A 15276-nucleotide genomic window follows, 5' to 3' on the forward strand; every position below is an offset into this window, starting at 1 on the left:
GAAAGAGAGGGCCTGAATCAGAGGGGCTGAAACAGAAGGCGAGAAACAGAGGGGCAGAAACAGAGGGCGAGAAACAGTGGGGCTGAAACAGAGGGGCTGAAACAGAGGGCAAGAAACAGAGGGGCTGAAACAGAGGGCAAGAAACAGAGGGGCTGAAACAGAGGGGCTGAAACAGAGGGGCTGAAATAGAGGGCGAGAAACAGAGGGGCTGAAACAAAGGGCGAGAAACAGAGGGGCTGAAACAGAGGGGCAGAAACAGAGGGGCTGAAACAGAGGGGCTGAATCGGAGGGGCTGAAACAGAGGGGCTGAAACAGAGGGGCTGAAACAGAGAGTGCAAAACAGAGGGGCTGAAACAGAGGGCGAGAAACAGAGGGGCTAAAACAGAGGGCGATAAACAGAGGGGCTGAAACAGAGGGCAAGAAACAGAGGGGCTGAACCCGAGTGGCTGAAACAGAAGGGCTGAAACAGAGGGGCTGAAAAAGAGGGCGAGAAACAGAGGAGCTGAATCAGATGGGCTGAAACAGAGGGGATGAAACAGAGGGGCTGAATCAGAGGGGCTGTAACAGAAGGCGAGAAACAGACGGGCTGAAACAGAGGGTAGAAACAGAGGGGCAGAAACAGAGGGCAAGAAACAGTGGGGCTGAAACAGAGGGGCTGAAACAGAGGGCAAGAAACAGAGGGGCTGAAACAGAGGGCGAGAAACACAGGGGCTGAAACAGAGGGGCTGAAACAGAGGGGCTGAAACAGAGGGCGAGAAACAGAGGGGCTGAAACAAAGGGCGAGAAACAGAGGGGCGGAAACAGAGGGGCTGAATCGGAGGGGCTGAAACAGAGGGGCTGAAACAGAGGGGCTGAAACAGAGGGCAAGAAACAGAGGGGCTGAAACAGCGGGGCTGAAACAGAGGGGCAGAAACAGAGGGCGAGAAACAGAGGGGCTGAATCAGAGGGGCTGAATCAGAGGGGCTGAAACAGAGGGGCTGAAACAGAGGGCGAGAAACAGAGGGGCTGAATCAGAGGGGCTGAAACAGAGGGGCTGAAACAGAGGGGCTGAAACAGAGGGCGAGAAACTAAGGGACTGAATCAGAGGGGCTGAAACAGAGGGGCTGAATCAGAGGGGCTGAAACAGAGGGGCTGAATCAGAGGGGCTGAAACAGAGGGGCTGAAACAGAGGGCGAGAAACAGAGGGCTGAAACAGAGGGCGAGAAACAGAGGGGCTGAAACAGAGGGGCTGAAACAGAGGGGCTGAAACAGAGGGCGAGAAACAGAGGGGCTGAAACAGATGGCGAGAAACAGAGGGGCTGAAACAGAGGGCGAGAAACAGAGGGGCTGAATCAGAGGGCGAGAAACAGAGGGGCTGAAACAGAGGGCGAGAAACAGAGGGGCTGAAACAGAGGTGCTGAAACAGAGGGTGAGAAACAGAGGGGCTGAAACAGAGGGCGAGAAACAGAGGGGCTGAAACAGAGGGCGAGAAACAGAGGGGCTGAAACAGAGGGCGAGAAACAGAGGGGCTGAAACAGAGGTGCAAAAACAGAGGGTGAGAAACAGAGGGGCTGAAACAGAGGGCGAGAAACAGAGGGGCTGAAACAGAGGGGCTGATTCAGAGGGGCTGAAACAGAGGGGCTGAATCCGAGGGGCTGAAACAGAGGGCGAGAAACAGAGGGGCTGAAACAGAGGGCGAGAAACAGAGGAGCAGAAACAGAGGGCGAGAAACAGAGGGGCTGAAACAGAGGGGCTGAAACAGAGGGCGAGAAACAGAGGAGCAGAAACAGAGGGCGAGAAACAGAGGGGCAGAAACAGAGGGGCTGAATCAGAGTGGCTGATTCAGAGGGTCTGAAACAGAGGGGCTGAATCAGAGGGGCGGAAACAGAGGGCGAGAAACAGAGGGGCAGAAACAGAGGGCAAGAAACAGAGGGGCTGAAACAGAGGGCGAGAAACAGACGGGCAGAAACAGAGAGCGAGAAACAGAGGGACTGAAACAGAGGGGCTGAAACAGAGAGCGCGAAACAGAGGGACTGAAACAGAGGGCGAGAAACAGAGGGGCTGAAACAGAGGGCGAGAAACAGAGGGGCTGAAACAGAGGGCGAGAAACAGAGGGGCTGAAACAGAGGGCGAGAAACAGAGGGGCTGAAACAGAGGGCGAGAAACAGAGGGGCTGAAACAGAGGGCAAGAAACAGAGGGGCTGAAACAGAGGGCGAGAAACAGAGGGGCTGAAACAGAGGGCGAGAAACAGAGGGGCTGAAACAGAGGGCGAGAAACAGAGGGGCTGAAACAGAGGGCGAGAAACAGAGGGGCTGAAACAGAGGGCGAGAAACAGAGGGGCTGAAACAGAGGGCAAGAAACAGAGGGGCTGAAACCGAGTAGCTGAAACAGAAGGGCTGAAACAGAGGGGCTGAAACAGAGGGCGAGAAACAGAGGGGCTGAAACAGAGGGCAAGAAACAGAGGGGCTGAAACCGAGTAGCTGAAACAGAAGGGCTGAAACAGAGGGGCTGAAACAGAGGGCGAGAAACAGAGGGGCTGAATCAGAGGGGCTGAATCAGAGGGGCTGAAACAGGGGGGCTGAATCAGAGGGGCTGAAACAGAAGGCGAGAAACAGAGGGGCTGAAACAGAGGGCGAGAAACAGAGGGGCAGAAACAGAGGGCGAGAAACAGAGGGGCTGAAACAGAGGGCGAGAAACAGAGGGGCTGAAACAGAGGGCAAGAAACAGAGGGGCTGAAACAGAGGGCGAGAAACAGAGGGGCTGAAACAGAGGGGCTGAAACAGAGGGGCAGAAACAGAGGGCGAGAAACAGAGGGGCTGAAACAAAGGGCGAGAAACAGAGGGGCTGAAACAGAGGGGCAGAAACAGAGGGGCTGAAACAGAGGGGCTGAATCGGAGGGGCTGAAACAGAGGGGCTGAAACAGAGCGGCTGAAACAGAGGGCAAGAAACAGAGGGGCTGAAACAGAGGGGCTGAAACAGAGGGGCAGAAACAGAGGGCGAGAAATAGAGGGGCTGAAACAGAGGGGCTGAAACAGAGGGCGAGAAACAAAGGGGCTGAATCAGAGGGGCTGAATCAGAGGGGCTGAAACAGAGGGGCTGAAACAGAGGGAGTGAAACTAAGGGACTGAATCAGAGGGGCTGAAACAGAGGGGCTGAAACAGACGGGCTGAAACAGAGAGCCTGAAACAGAGGGGCTGAAACAGAGGGGCTGAAATAGAGGGGCTGAAACAGAGGGGCTGAATCAGAGGGGCTGAAACAGAGGGGCTGAAACAGAGGGGCTGAAACAGAGGGCGAGAAACAGAGGGGCTGAAACAGAGGTCGAGAAACAGAGGGGCTGAAACAGAGGGGCTGAATCAGAGGGGCTGAAACAGAGGGGCTGAAAAAGAGGGCGAGAAACAGAGAGGCTGAAACAGAGGGCGAGAAACAGAGGGGCTGAAACAGAGGGCAAGAAACAGAGGGGCTGAAACAGAGGGCGAGAAACAGAGGGGCTGAAACAGAGGGGCTGAATCAGAGGGGCTGAAACAGAGGGGCTGAAACAGAGGGCGAGAAACAGAGAGGCTGAAACAGAGGGCGAGAAACAGAGGGGCTGAAACAGAGGGCAAGAAACAGAGGGGCTGAAACAGAGGGCGAGAAACAGAGGGGCTGAAACAGAGGGGCTGAAACAGAGGGGCTGAAACAGAGGGGCTGAAACAGATGGCGAGAAACAGAGGGGCTGAAACAGATGGCGAGAAACAGAGGGGCTGAAACAGAGGGGCTGAAACAGAGGGGCTGAAACAGAGGGCGAGAAACAGAGGGGCTGAAACGGAGGGCGAGAAACAGAGGGGCTGAAACAGAGGGCGAGAAACAGAGGGGCTGAATCAGAGGGGCTGAATCAGAGGGGCTGAAACAGAGGGCCTGAATCAGAGGGGCTGAAACAGAAAGCGAGAAACAGAGGGGCAGAAACAGAGGGCGAGAAACAGTGGGGCTGAAACAGAGGGGCTGAAACAGAGGGCAAGAAACAGAGGGGCTGAAACAGAGGGCGAGAAACAGAGGGGCTGAAACAGAGGGGCTGAAGCAGAGGGGCTGAAACAGAGGGCGAGAAACAGAGGGGCTGAAACAAAGGGCGAGAAACAGAGGGGCTGAAACAGAGGGGCAGAAACAGAGGGGCTGAAACAGAGGGGCTGAATCGGAGGGGCTGAAACAGAGGGGCTGATACAGAGGGGCTGAAACAGAGAGTGCGAAACAGAGGGGCTGAAACAGAGGGCGAGAAACAGAGGGGCTAAAACAGAGGGCGAAAAACAGAGGGGCTGAAACAGAGGGAAAGAAACAGAGGGGCTGAAACCGAGTGGCTGAAACAGAAGGGCTGAAACAGAGGGGCTGAAACAGAGGGCGAGAAACAGAGGGGCTGAATCAGAGGGGCTGAAACAGAGGGGCTGAAACAGAGGGGCTGAATCAGAGGGGCTGAAACAGAAGGCGAGAAACAGACGGGCTGAAACAGAGGGCGAGAAACAGTGGGGCAGAAACAGAGGGCGCGAAACAGAGGGGCTGAAACAGAGGGGCTGAAACAGAGGGCAAGAAACAGAGGGGCTGAAACAGAGGGCGAGAAACAGAGGGGCTGAAACAGAGGGGCTGAAACAGAGGGGCTGAAACAGAGGGCGAGAAACAGAGGGGCTGAAACAAAGGGCGAGAAACAGAGGGGCGGAAACAGAGGGGCAGAAACAGAGGGGCTGAAACAGAGGGGCTGAATCGGAGGGGCTGAAACAGAGGGGCTGAAACAGAGGGGCTGAAACAGAGGGCAAGAAACAGAGGGGCTGAAACAGAGGGCGAGAAACAGAGGAGCAGAAACAGAGGGAAAGAAACAGAGGGTCTGAAACCGAGGGGCTGAAACAGAGGGGCAGAAACAGAGGGCGAGAAACAGAGGGGCTGAATCAGAGGGGCTGAATCAGAGGGGCTGAAACAGAGGGGCTGAAACAGAGGGCGAGAAACACAGGGGCTGAATCAGAGGGGCTGAAATCGAGGGGCTGAAACAGAGGGGCTGAAACAGAGGGCGAGAAACTAAGGTACTGAATCAGAGGGGCTGACACAGAGGGGCTGAATCAGAGGGCGAGAAACAGAGGGGCTGAAACAGAGGGGCTGAAACAGAGGGGCTGAAACAGAGGGCGAGAAACAGAGGGGCTGAAACAAAGGGCGAGAAACAGAGGGGCTGAAACAGAGGGGCAGAAACAGAGGGGCTGAAACAGAGGGGCTGAATCGGAGGGGCTGAAACAGAGGGGCTGAAACAGAGGGGCTGAAACAGAGGGCAAGAAACAGAGGGGCTGAAACAGAGGGGCTGAAACAGAGGGGCAGAAACAGAGGGCGAGAAACAAAGGGGCTGAAACAGAGGGGCTGAAACAGAGGGCGAGAAACAGAGGGGCTGAATCAGAGGGGCTGAATCAGAGGGGCTGAAACAGAGGGGCTGAAACAGAGGGCGACAAACTAAGGGACTGAATCAGAGGGGCTGAAACAGAGGGGCTGAAACAGTGGGGCTGAAACAGAGGGGCTGAAACAGAGGGTGAGAAATAAAGGTGCTGAAACAGATGGCGAGAAACAGAGGGGCTGAAACAGAGGGCGAGAAACAGAGGGGCTGAAAAAGAGGGCGAGAAACAGAGGGGCTGAAACAGAGGGGCTGAAACAGAGGGGCTGAAACAGAGGGCAAGAAATAGAGGGGCTGAAAAAGAGGGCGAGAAACAGAGGGGCTGAAACAGAGGGTGAGAAACAGAGGGGCTGAATCAGAGGGGCTGAAACAAATGCCGAGAAACAGAGGGGCTGAAACAGAGGGCGAGAAACAGAGGGGCTGAAACAGAGGGGCTGAAACAGAGGGTGAGAAACAGAGGGGCTGAAACAGAGGGCGAGAAACAGAGGGGCTGAAACAGAGGGGCAGAAACAGAGGGGCTGAATCAGAGTGGCTGATTCAGAGGGTCTGAAACAGAGATGCTTAATCAGAGGGGCGGAAACAGAGGGCGAGAAACAGAGGGGCCGAAACAGAGGGCAAGAAACAGAGGGGCTGAAACAGAGGGCGAGAAACAGACGGGCAGAAACAGAGAGCGAGAAACAGAGGGACTGAAACAGAGGGGCTGAAAAAGAGAGCGCGAAACAGAGGGACTGAAACAGAGGGCGAGAAACAGAGGGGCTGAAACAGAGGGCGAGAAACAGAGGGGCTGAAACAGAGAGCGACAAACAGAGGGGCTGAAACACAGGGCGAGAAACAGACGGGCAAAAACAGAGGGCGAGAAACACAGGGGCTGAAACAGAGTGGCTGAAACAGAGGGCGAGAAACAGAGGGGCTGAATCAGACAGGCTGAATCAGATGGGCTGAAACAGAGGGGCTGAAACAGAGGGCGAGAAACAGAGTGGCTGAAACAGAGGGCGAGAAACAGAGGGCGAGAAACAGAGGGGCTGAAAAAGTGGGGCTGAAACAAAGGGGCTGAAACAAAGCGCCTGATACAGAGGGCGAGAAACAGAGGAGCTGAAACAGAGGGCGAGAAACAGAGGGGCTGAAACAGAGGGGCTGAAACAGTGAGGCTGAAACAGAGGGCGAGAAACAGAGAGGCTGAAACACAGGGCGAGAAACAGAGGGGCTGAAACAGAGGGCGAGAAACAGAGGGGCTGAAACAGAGGGACTGAAACAGAGGGGCTGAAACAGAGGGGCTGAAACAGAGGGGCTGAAACAGAGAGCGAGAAACAGAGTGGCTGAAACAGAGGGCAAGAAACAGAGGGGCTGAAACAGAGGGCGAGAAACAGAGGGGCTGAAACAGAGGGGCTGAAACAGAGGGGCGGAAACAGAGGGGCTGAAACAGAGAGCGAGAAACAGAGGGGCTGAAACAGAGGGGCTGAACCAGAGGGCGAGAAACAGAGGGGCTGAAACAGAGGGCGAGAAACAGAGGGGCTGAAACAGAGGGCGAGAAACAGAGGGCGAGAAACAGAGGGACTGAAACAGAGGGTCTGAAACAGAGGGGCTGAAACAGAGGGCGAGAAACAGAGTGGCTGAAACAGAGGGGCTGAAACAGAGGGGCGGAAACAGAGGGGCTGAAACAGAGAGCGAGAAACAGAGCGGCTGAAACAGAGGGGCGGAAACAGAGGGGCTGAAACAGAGGGTGAGAAACATAGTGGCTGAAACAAAGGGGCTGAAACAGTGGGGCTAAAATAGTGGGGCTGAAACAGAGGGCGAGAAATAGAGGGGTTGAAACAGAGGGCGAGAAACAGAGGGGCAGAAACAGAGGGCGAGAAACAGTGGGGCTGAAACAGAGGGGCTGATACAGAGGGCAAGAAACAGAGGGGCTGAAAAAGAGGGGCTGAAACAGAGGGCAAGAAATAGAGGGGCTGAAAAAGAGGGCGAGAAACAGAGAGGCTGAAACAGAGGGTGAGAAACAGAGGGGCTGAATCAGAGGGGCTGAAACAAATGCCGAGAAAAAGAGGGGCTGAAACAGAGGGCGAGAAACAGAGGGGCTGAAACAGAGGGGCTGAAACAGAGGACGAGAAACAGAGGGGCTGAAACAGAGGGGCTGAAGCAGAGGGGCTGAAACAGAGGTGCTGAAATAGAGGGGCTGAAACAAAGGGCGAGAAACAGAGGGGCTGAAACAGAGGGGCAGAAACAGAGGGGCTGAAACAGAGGGGCTGAATCGGAGGGGCTGAAACAGAGGGGCTGAAACAGAGGGGCTGAAACAGAGAGTGCGAAATAGAGGGGCTGAAACAGAGGGCGAGAAACAGAGGGGCTAAAACAGAGGGCGATAAACAGAGGGGCTGAAACAGAGGGCAAGAAACAGAGGGGCTGAAACCGAGTGGCTGAAACAGAAGGGCTGAAACAGAGGGGCTGAAACAGAGGGCGAGAAACAGAGGGGCTGAATCAGAGGGGCTGAAACAGAGGGGCTGAAACAGAGGGGCTGAATCAGAGGGGCTGAAACAGAAGGCGAGAAACAGACGGGCTGAAACAGAGGGCGAGGAACAGAGGGGCAGAAACAGAGGGCGAGAAACAGAGGGGCTGAAACAGAGGGGCTGAAACAGAGGGCAAGAAACAGAGGGGCTGAAACAGAGGGCGAGAAACAAAGGGGCTGAAACAGAGGGGCTGAAACAGAGGGGCTGAAACAGAGGGGCTGATACAGAGGGGCTGAATCAGAGGGCGAGAAACAGAGGGGCTGAAACAGAGGGCGAGAAACAGAGGGCGAGAAACAGAGGGCCAGAAACAGAGGGTCTGAAACAGAGGGGCTGAAACAGAGGGCGAGAAACAGAGGGGCTGAAACAGAGGGCGAGAAACAGTGGGGCTGAAACAGAGGGGCTGAAACAGAGGGGCGGAAACAGAGGGGCTGAAACGGAGAGCGAGAAACAGAGGGGCTGAAACAGAGGGGCGGAAACAGAGGGGCTGAAACAGAGGGTGAGAAACATAGTGGCTGAAACAAAGGGGCTGAAACAGAGTGGCTAAAATAGAGGGTCTGAAACAGAGGGCGAGAAATAGAGGGGCTGAAACAGAGGGCGAGAAACAGAGGGGCAGAAACAGAGGGCGAGAAACAGTGGGGCTGAAACTCAGTAGCTGAAACAGAGGGCAAGAAACAGAGGGGCTGAAACAGAGGACGAGAAACAGAGGGGCTGAAACAGAGGGGCTGAAGCAGAGGGGCTGAAACAGAGGGCGAGAAACAGAGGGGCTGAAACAAAGGGCGAGAAACAGAGGGGCTGAAACAGAGGGACAGAAACAGAGGGGCTGAAACAGAGGGGCTGAATCGGAGGGGCTGACACAGAGGGGCTGAAACAGAGGGGCTGAAACAGAGAGTGCGAAACAGAGGGGCTGAAACAGAGGGCGAGAAACAGAGGGGCAGAAACAGAGGGCGATAAACAGAGGGGCTGAAACAGAGGGCAAGAAACAGAGGGGCTGAAACTGAGTGGCTGAAACAGAAGGGCTGAAACAGAGGGGCTGAAACAGAGGGCGAGAAACAGAGGGGCTGAATCAGAGGGGCTGAAACAGAGGGGCTGAAACAGAGGGGCTGAATCAGAGGGGCTGATACAGAAGGCGAGAAACAGACGGGCTGAAACAGAGGGCGAGAAACAGAGGGGCAGAAACAGAGGGCGAGAAACAGAGGGGCTGAAACAGAGGGGCTGAAACAGAGGGCAAGAAACAGAGGGGCTGAAACAGAGGGCGAGAAACAGAGGGGCTGAAACAGAGGGGCTGAAACAGAGGGGCTGAAACAGAGGGCGAGAAACAGAAGGGCTGAAACAAAGGGCGAGAAACAGAGGGGCGGAAACAGAGGGGCAGAAACAGAGGGGCTGAAACAGAGGGGCTGAATCGGAGGGGCTGAAACAGAGGGGCTAAAAACAGAGGGGCTGAAACAGAGGGCACGAAACAGAGGGGCTGAAACAGAGGGGCTGAAACAGAGGGGCAGAAACAGAGGGCGAGAAACAGAGGGGCTGAATCAGAGGGGCTGAATCAGAGGGGCTGAAACATAGGGGCTGAAACAGAGGGCGAGAAACAGAGGGGCTGAATCAGAGGGGCTGAATCAGAGGGGCTGAAACAGAGGGGCTAAAACAGAGGGCGAGAAACTAAGGGACTGAATCAGAGGGGCTGAAACAGAGGGGCTGAAACAGACGGGCTGAAACAGAGAGCCTGAAACAGAGGGGCTGAAACAGAGGGGCTGAAATAGAGGGGCTGAAACAGAGGGGCTGAAACAGAGGGCGAGATACTAAGGTACTGAATGAGAGGGGCTGAAACAGAGGGGCTGAATCAGAGGGGCTGAAACAGAGGGGCTGAATCAGAGGGGCTGAAACAGAGGGGCTGAAACAGAGGGCGAGAAACAGAGAGGCTGAAACAGAGGGCGAGAAACAGAGGGGCTGAAACAGAGGGCGAGAAACAGAGGGGCTGAAACAGAGGGGCTGAAACAGAGGGGCTGAAACAGAGGGCGAGAAACAGAGGGGCTGAAACAGATGGCGAGAAACAGAGGGGCTGAAACAGAGGGCGAGAAACAGAGGGGCTGAATCAGAGGGGCTGAAACAGAGGGCGAGAAACAGAGGGGCTGAAACAGAGGGCGAGAAACAGAGGGGCTGAAACCGAGTGGCTGAAACAGAAGGGCTGAAACAGAGGGGCTGAAACAGAGGGCGAGAAACAGAGGGGCTGAATCAGAGGGGCTGAAACAGAGGGGCTGAAACAGAGGGGCTGAATCAGAGGGGCTGAAACAGAAGGCGAGAAACAGACGGGCTGAAACAGAGGGCGAGGAACAGAGGGGCAGAAACAGAGGGCGAGAAACAGAGGGGCTGAAACAGAGGGGCTGAAACAGAGGGCAAGAAACAGAGGGGCTGAAACAGAGGGCGAGAAACAAAGGGGCTGAAACAGAGGGGCTGAAACAGAGGGGCTGAAACAGAGGGGCTGATACAGAGGGGCTGAATCAGAGGGCGAGAAACAGAGGGGCTGAAACAGAGGGCGAGAAACAGAGGGCGAGAAACAGAGGGCCAGAAACAGAGGGTCTGAAACAGAGGGGCTGAAACAGAGGGCGAGAAACAGAGGGGCTGAAACAGAGGGCGAGAAACAGTGGGGCTGAAACAGAGGGGCTGAAACAGAGGGGCGGAAACAGAGGGGCTGAAACGGAGAGCGAGAAACAGAGGGGCTGAAACAGAGGGGCGGAAACAGAGGGGCTGAAACAGAGGGTGAGAAACATAGTGGCTGAAACAAAGGGGCTGAAACAGAGTGGCTAAAATAGAGGGTCTGAAACAGAGGGCGAGAAATAGAGGGGCTGAAACAGAGGGCGAGAAACAGAGGGGCAGAAACAGAGGGCGAGAAACAGTGGGGCTGAAACTCAGTAGCTGAAACAGAGGGCAAGAAACAGAGGGGCTGAAACAGAGGACGAGAAACAGAGGGGCTGAAACAGAGGGGCTGAAGCAGAGGGGCTGAAACAGAGGGCGAGAAACAGAGGGGCTGAAACAAAGGGCGAGAAACAGAGGGGCTGAAACAGAGGGACAGAAACAGAGGGGCTGAAACAGAGGGGCTGAATCGGAGGGGCTGACACAGAGGGGCTGAAACAGAGGGGCTGAAACAGAGAGTGCGAAACAGAGGGGCTGAAACAGAGGGCGAGAAACAGAGGGGCAGAAACAGAGGGCGATAAACAGAGGGGCTGAAACAGAGGGCAAGAAACAGAGGGGCTGAAACTGAGTGGCTGAAACAGAAGGGCTGAAACAGAGGGGCTGAAACAGAGGGCGAGAAACAGAGGGGCTGAATCAGAGGGGCTGAAACAGAGGGGCTGAAACAGAGGGGCTGAATCAGAGGGGCTGATACAGAAGGCGAGAAACAGACGGGCTGAAACAGAGGGCGAGAAACAGAGGGGCAGAAACAGAGGGCGAGAAACAGAGGGGCTGAAACAGAGGGGCTGAAACAGAGGGCAAGAAACAGAGGGGCTGAAACAGAGGGCGAGAAACAGAGGGGCTGAAACAGAGGGGCTGAAACAGAGGGGCTGAAACAGAGGGCGAGAAACAGAAGGGCTGAAACAAAGGGCGAGAAACAGAGGGGCGGAAACAGAGGGGCAGAAACAGAGGGGCTGAAACAGAGGGGCTGAATCGGAGGGGCTGAAACAGAGGGGCTGAAACAGAGGGGCTGAAACAGAGGGCACGAAACAGAGGGGCTGAAACAGAGGGGCTGAAACAGAGGGGCAGAAACAGAGGGCGAGAAACAGAGGGGCTGAATCAGAGGGGCTGAATCAGAGGGGCTGAAACATAGGGGCTGAAACAGAGGGCGAGAAACAGAGGGGCTGAATCAGAGGGGCTGAATCAGAGGGGCTGAAACAGAGGGGCTAAAACAGAGGGCGAGAAACTAAGGGACTGAATCAGAGGGGCTGAAACAGAGGGGCTGAAACAGACGGGCTGAAACAGAGAGCCTGAAACAGAGGGGCTGAAACAGAGGGGCTGAAATAGAGGGGCTGAAACAGAGGGGCTGAAACAGAGGGCGAGATACTAAGGTACTGAATGAGAGGGGCTGAAACAGAGGGGCTGAATCAGAGGGGCTGAAACAGAGGGGCTGAATCAGAGGGGCTGAAACAGAGGGGCTGAAACAGAGGGCGAGAAACAGAGAGGCTGAAACAGAGGGCGAGAAACAGAGGGGCTGAAACAGAGGGCGAGAAACAGAGGGGCTGAAACAGAGGGGCTGAAACAGAGGGGCTGAAACAGAGGGCGAGAAACAGAGGGGCTGAAACAGATGGCGAGAAACAGAGGGGCTGAAACAGAGGGCGAGAAACAGAGGGGCTGAATCAGAGGGGCTGAAACAGAGGGCGAGAAACAGAGGGGCTGAAACAGAGGGCGAGAAACAGAGGGGCTGAAACAGAGGTGCTGAAACAGAGGGTGAGAAACAGAGGGGCTGAAACAGAGGGCGAGAAACAGAGGGGCTGAAACAGAGGGGCTGAAACAGAGGGGCTGTTTCAGAGGGGCTGAAACAGAGGGGCTGAATCAGAGGTGCTGAAACAGAGTTCGAGAAACAGAGGGGCTGAAACAGAGGGCGAGAAACAGAGGAGCAGAAACAGAGGGCGAGAAACAGAGGGGCTGAAACAGAGGGGCTGAAACAGAGAGTGCAAAACAGAGGGGCTGAAACAGAGGGCGAGAAACAGAGGGGCTGAAAAAGAGGGCGAGAAACAGAGGGGCTGAAACAGAGGGCATGAAACAGAGGGGCTGAAACCGAGTGGCTGAAACAGAAGGGCTGAAACAGAGGGGCTGAAACAGAGTGTGAGAAACAGAGGGGCTGAATCAGAGTGGCTGAATCAGAGGAGCTGAAACAGAGGGGCTGAATCAGAGGGGCTGAAACAGAAGGCGAGAAACAGACGGGCTGAAACAGAGGGCGAGGAACAGAGGGGCAGAAACAGAGGGCGAGAAACAGAGGGGCTGAAACAGAGGGGCTGAAACAGAGGGCAAGAAACAGAGGGGCTGAAACAGAGGGCGAGAATCAAAGGGGCTGAAACAGAGGGGCTGAAACAGAGGGGCTGAAACAGAGGGGCTGATACAGAGGGGCTGAATCAGAGGGCGAGAAACAGAGGGGCTGAAACAGAGGGCGAGAAACAGAGGGCGAGAAACAGAGGGCCAGAAACAGAGGGTCTGAAACAGAGGGGCTGAAACAGAGGGCGAGAAACAGAGTGGCTGAAACAGAGGGCGAGAAACAGAGGGGCTGAAACAGAGGGCGAGAAACAGTGGGGCTGAAACAGAGGGGCTGAAACAGAGGGGCGGAAACAGAGGGGCTGAAACAGAGAGCGAGAAACAGAGGGGCTGAAACAGAGGGGCGGAAACAGAGGGGCTGAAACAGAGGGTGAGAAACATAGTGGCTGAAACAAAGGGGCTGAAACAGAGGGGCTAAAATAGAGGGTCTGAAACAGAGGGCGAGAAATAGAGGGGCTGAAACAGAGGGCGAGAAACAGAGGGGCAGAAACAGAGGGCGAGAAACAGTGGGGCTGAAACTGAGGGGCTGAAACAGAGGGCAAGAAACAGAGGGGCTGAAACAGAGGACGAGAAACAGAGGGGCTGAAACAGAGGGGCTGAAGCAGAGGGGCTGAAACAGAGGGCGAGAAACAGAGGGGCTGAAACAAAGGGCGAGAAACAGAGGGGCTGAAACAGAGGGGCAGAAACAGAGGGGCTGAAACAGAGGGGCTGAATCGGAGGGGCTGACACAGAGGGGCTGAAACAGAGGGGCTGAAACAGAGAGTGCGAAACAGAGGGGCTGAAACAGAGGGCGAGAAACAGAGGGGCAGAAACAGAGGGCGATAAACAGAGGGGCTGAAACAGAGGGCAAGAAACAGAGGGGCTGAAACTGAGTGGCTGAAACAGAAGGGCTGAAACAGAGGGGCTGAAACAGAGGGCGAGAAACAGAGGGGCTGAATCAGAGGGGCTGAAACAGAGGGGCTGAAACAGAGGGGCTGAATCAGAGGGGCTGATACAGAAGGCGAGAAACAGACGGGCTGAAACAGAGGGCGAGAAACAGAGGGGCAGAAACAGAGGGCGAGAAACAGAGGGGCTGAAACAGAGGGGCTGAAACAGAGGGCAAGAAACAGAGGGGCTGAAACAGAGGGCGAGAAACAGAGGGGCTGAAACAGAGGGGCTGAAACAGAGGGGCTGAAACAGAGGGCGAGAAACAGAAGGGCTGAAACAAAGGGCGAGAAACAGAGGGGCGGAAACAGAGGGGCAGAAACAGAGGGGCTGAAACAGAGGGGCTGAATCGGAGGGGCTGAAACAGAGGGGCTGAAACAGAGGGGCTGAAACAGAGGGCACGAAACAGAGGGGCTGAAACAGAGGGGCTGAAACAGAGGGGCAGAAACAGAGGGCGAGAAACAGAGGGGCTGAATCAGAGGGGCTGAATCAGATGGGCTGAAACAGAGGGGCTGAAACAGAGGGCGAGAAACAGAGGGGCTGAATCAGAGGGGCTGAATCAGAGGGGCTGAAACAGAGGGGCTAAAACAGAGGGCGAGAAACTAAGGGACTGAATCAGAGGGGCTGAAACAGAGGGGCTGGAACAGACGGGCTGAAACAGAGAGCCTGAAACAGAGGGGCTGAAACAGAGGGGCTGAAATAGAGGGGCTGAAACAGAGGGGCTGAAACAGAGGGCGAGATACTAAGGTACTGAATCAGAGGGGCTGAAACAGAGGGGCTGAATCAGAGGGGCTGAAACAGAGGGGCTGAATCAGAGGGGCTGAAACAGAGGGGCTGAAACAGAGGGCGAGAAACAGAGAGGCTGAAACCGAGGGCGAGAAACAGAGGGGCTGAAACAGAGGGCGAGAAACAGAGGGGCTGAAACAGAGGGGCTGAAACAGAGGGGCTGAAACAGAGGGCGAGAAACAGAGGGGCTGAAACAGATGGCGAGAAACAGAGGGGCTGAAACAGAGGGCGAGAAACAGAGGGGCTGAATCAGAGGGGCTGAAACAGAGGGCGAGAAACAGAGGGGCTGAAACAGAGGGCGAGAAACAGAGGGGCTGAAACAGAGGTGCTGAAACAGAGGGTGAGAAACAGAGGGGCTGAAACAGAGGGCGAGAAACAGAGGGGCTGAAACAGAGGGGCTGAAACAGAGGGGCTGTTTCAGAGGGGCTGAAACAGAGGGGCTGAATCAGAGGTGCTGAAACAGAGTTCGAGAAACAGAGGGGCTGAAACAGAGGGCGCGAAACAGAGGAGCAGAAACAGAGGGCGAGAAACAGAGGGGCTGAAACAGAGGGGCTGAAACAGAGAGTGCAAAACAGAGGGGCTGAAACAGAGGGCGAGAAACAGAGGGGCTGAAAAAGAGGGCGAGAAACAGAGGGGCTGAAACAGAGGGCATGAAACAGAGGGGCTGAAACCGAGTGGCTGAA

Source organism: Chiloscyllium punctatum, chromosome 49, assembly GCF_047496795.1.
Source record: "Chiloscyllium punctatum isolate Juve2018m chromosome 49, sChiPun1.3, whole genome shotgun sequence".
Taxonomy (NCBI): Eukaryota; Metazoa; Chordata; class Chondrichthyes; order Orectolobiformes; family Hemiscylliidae; genus Chiloscyllium; species Chiloscyllium punctatum.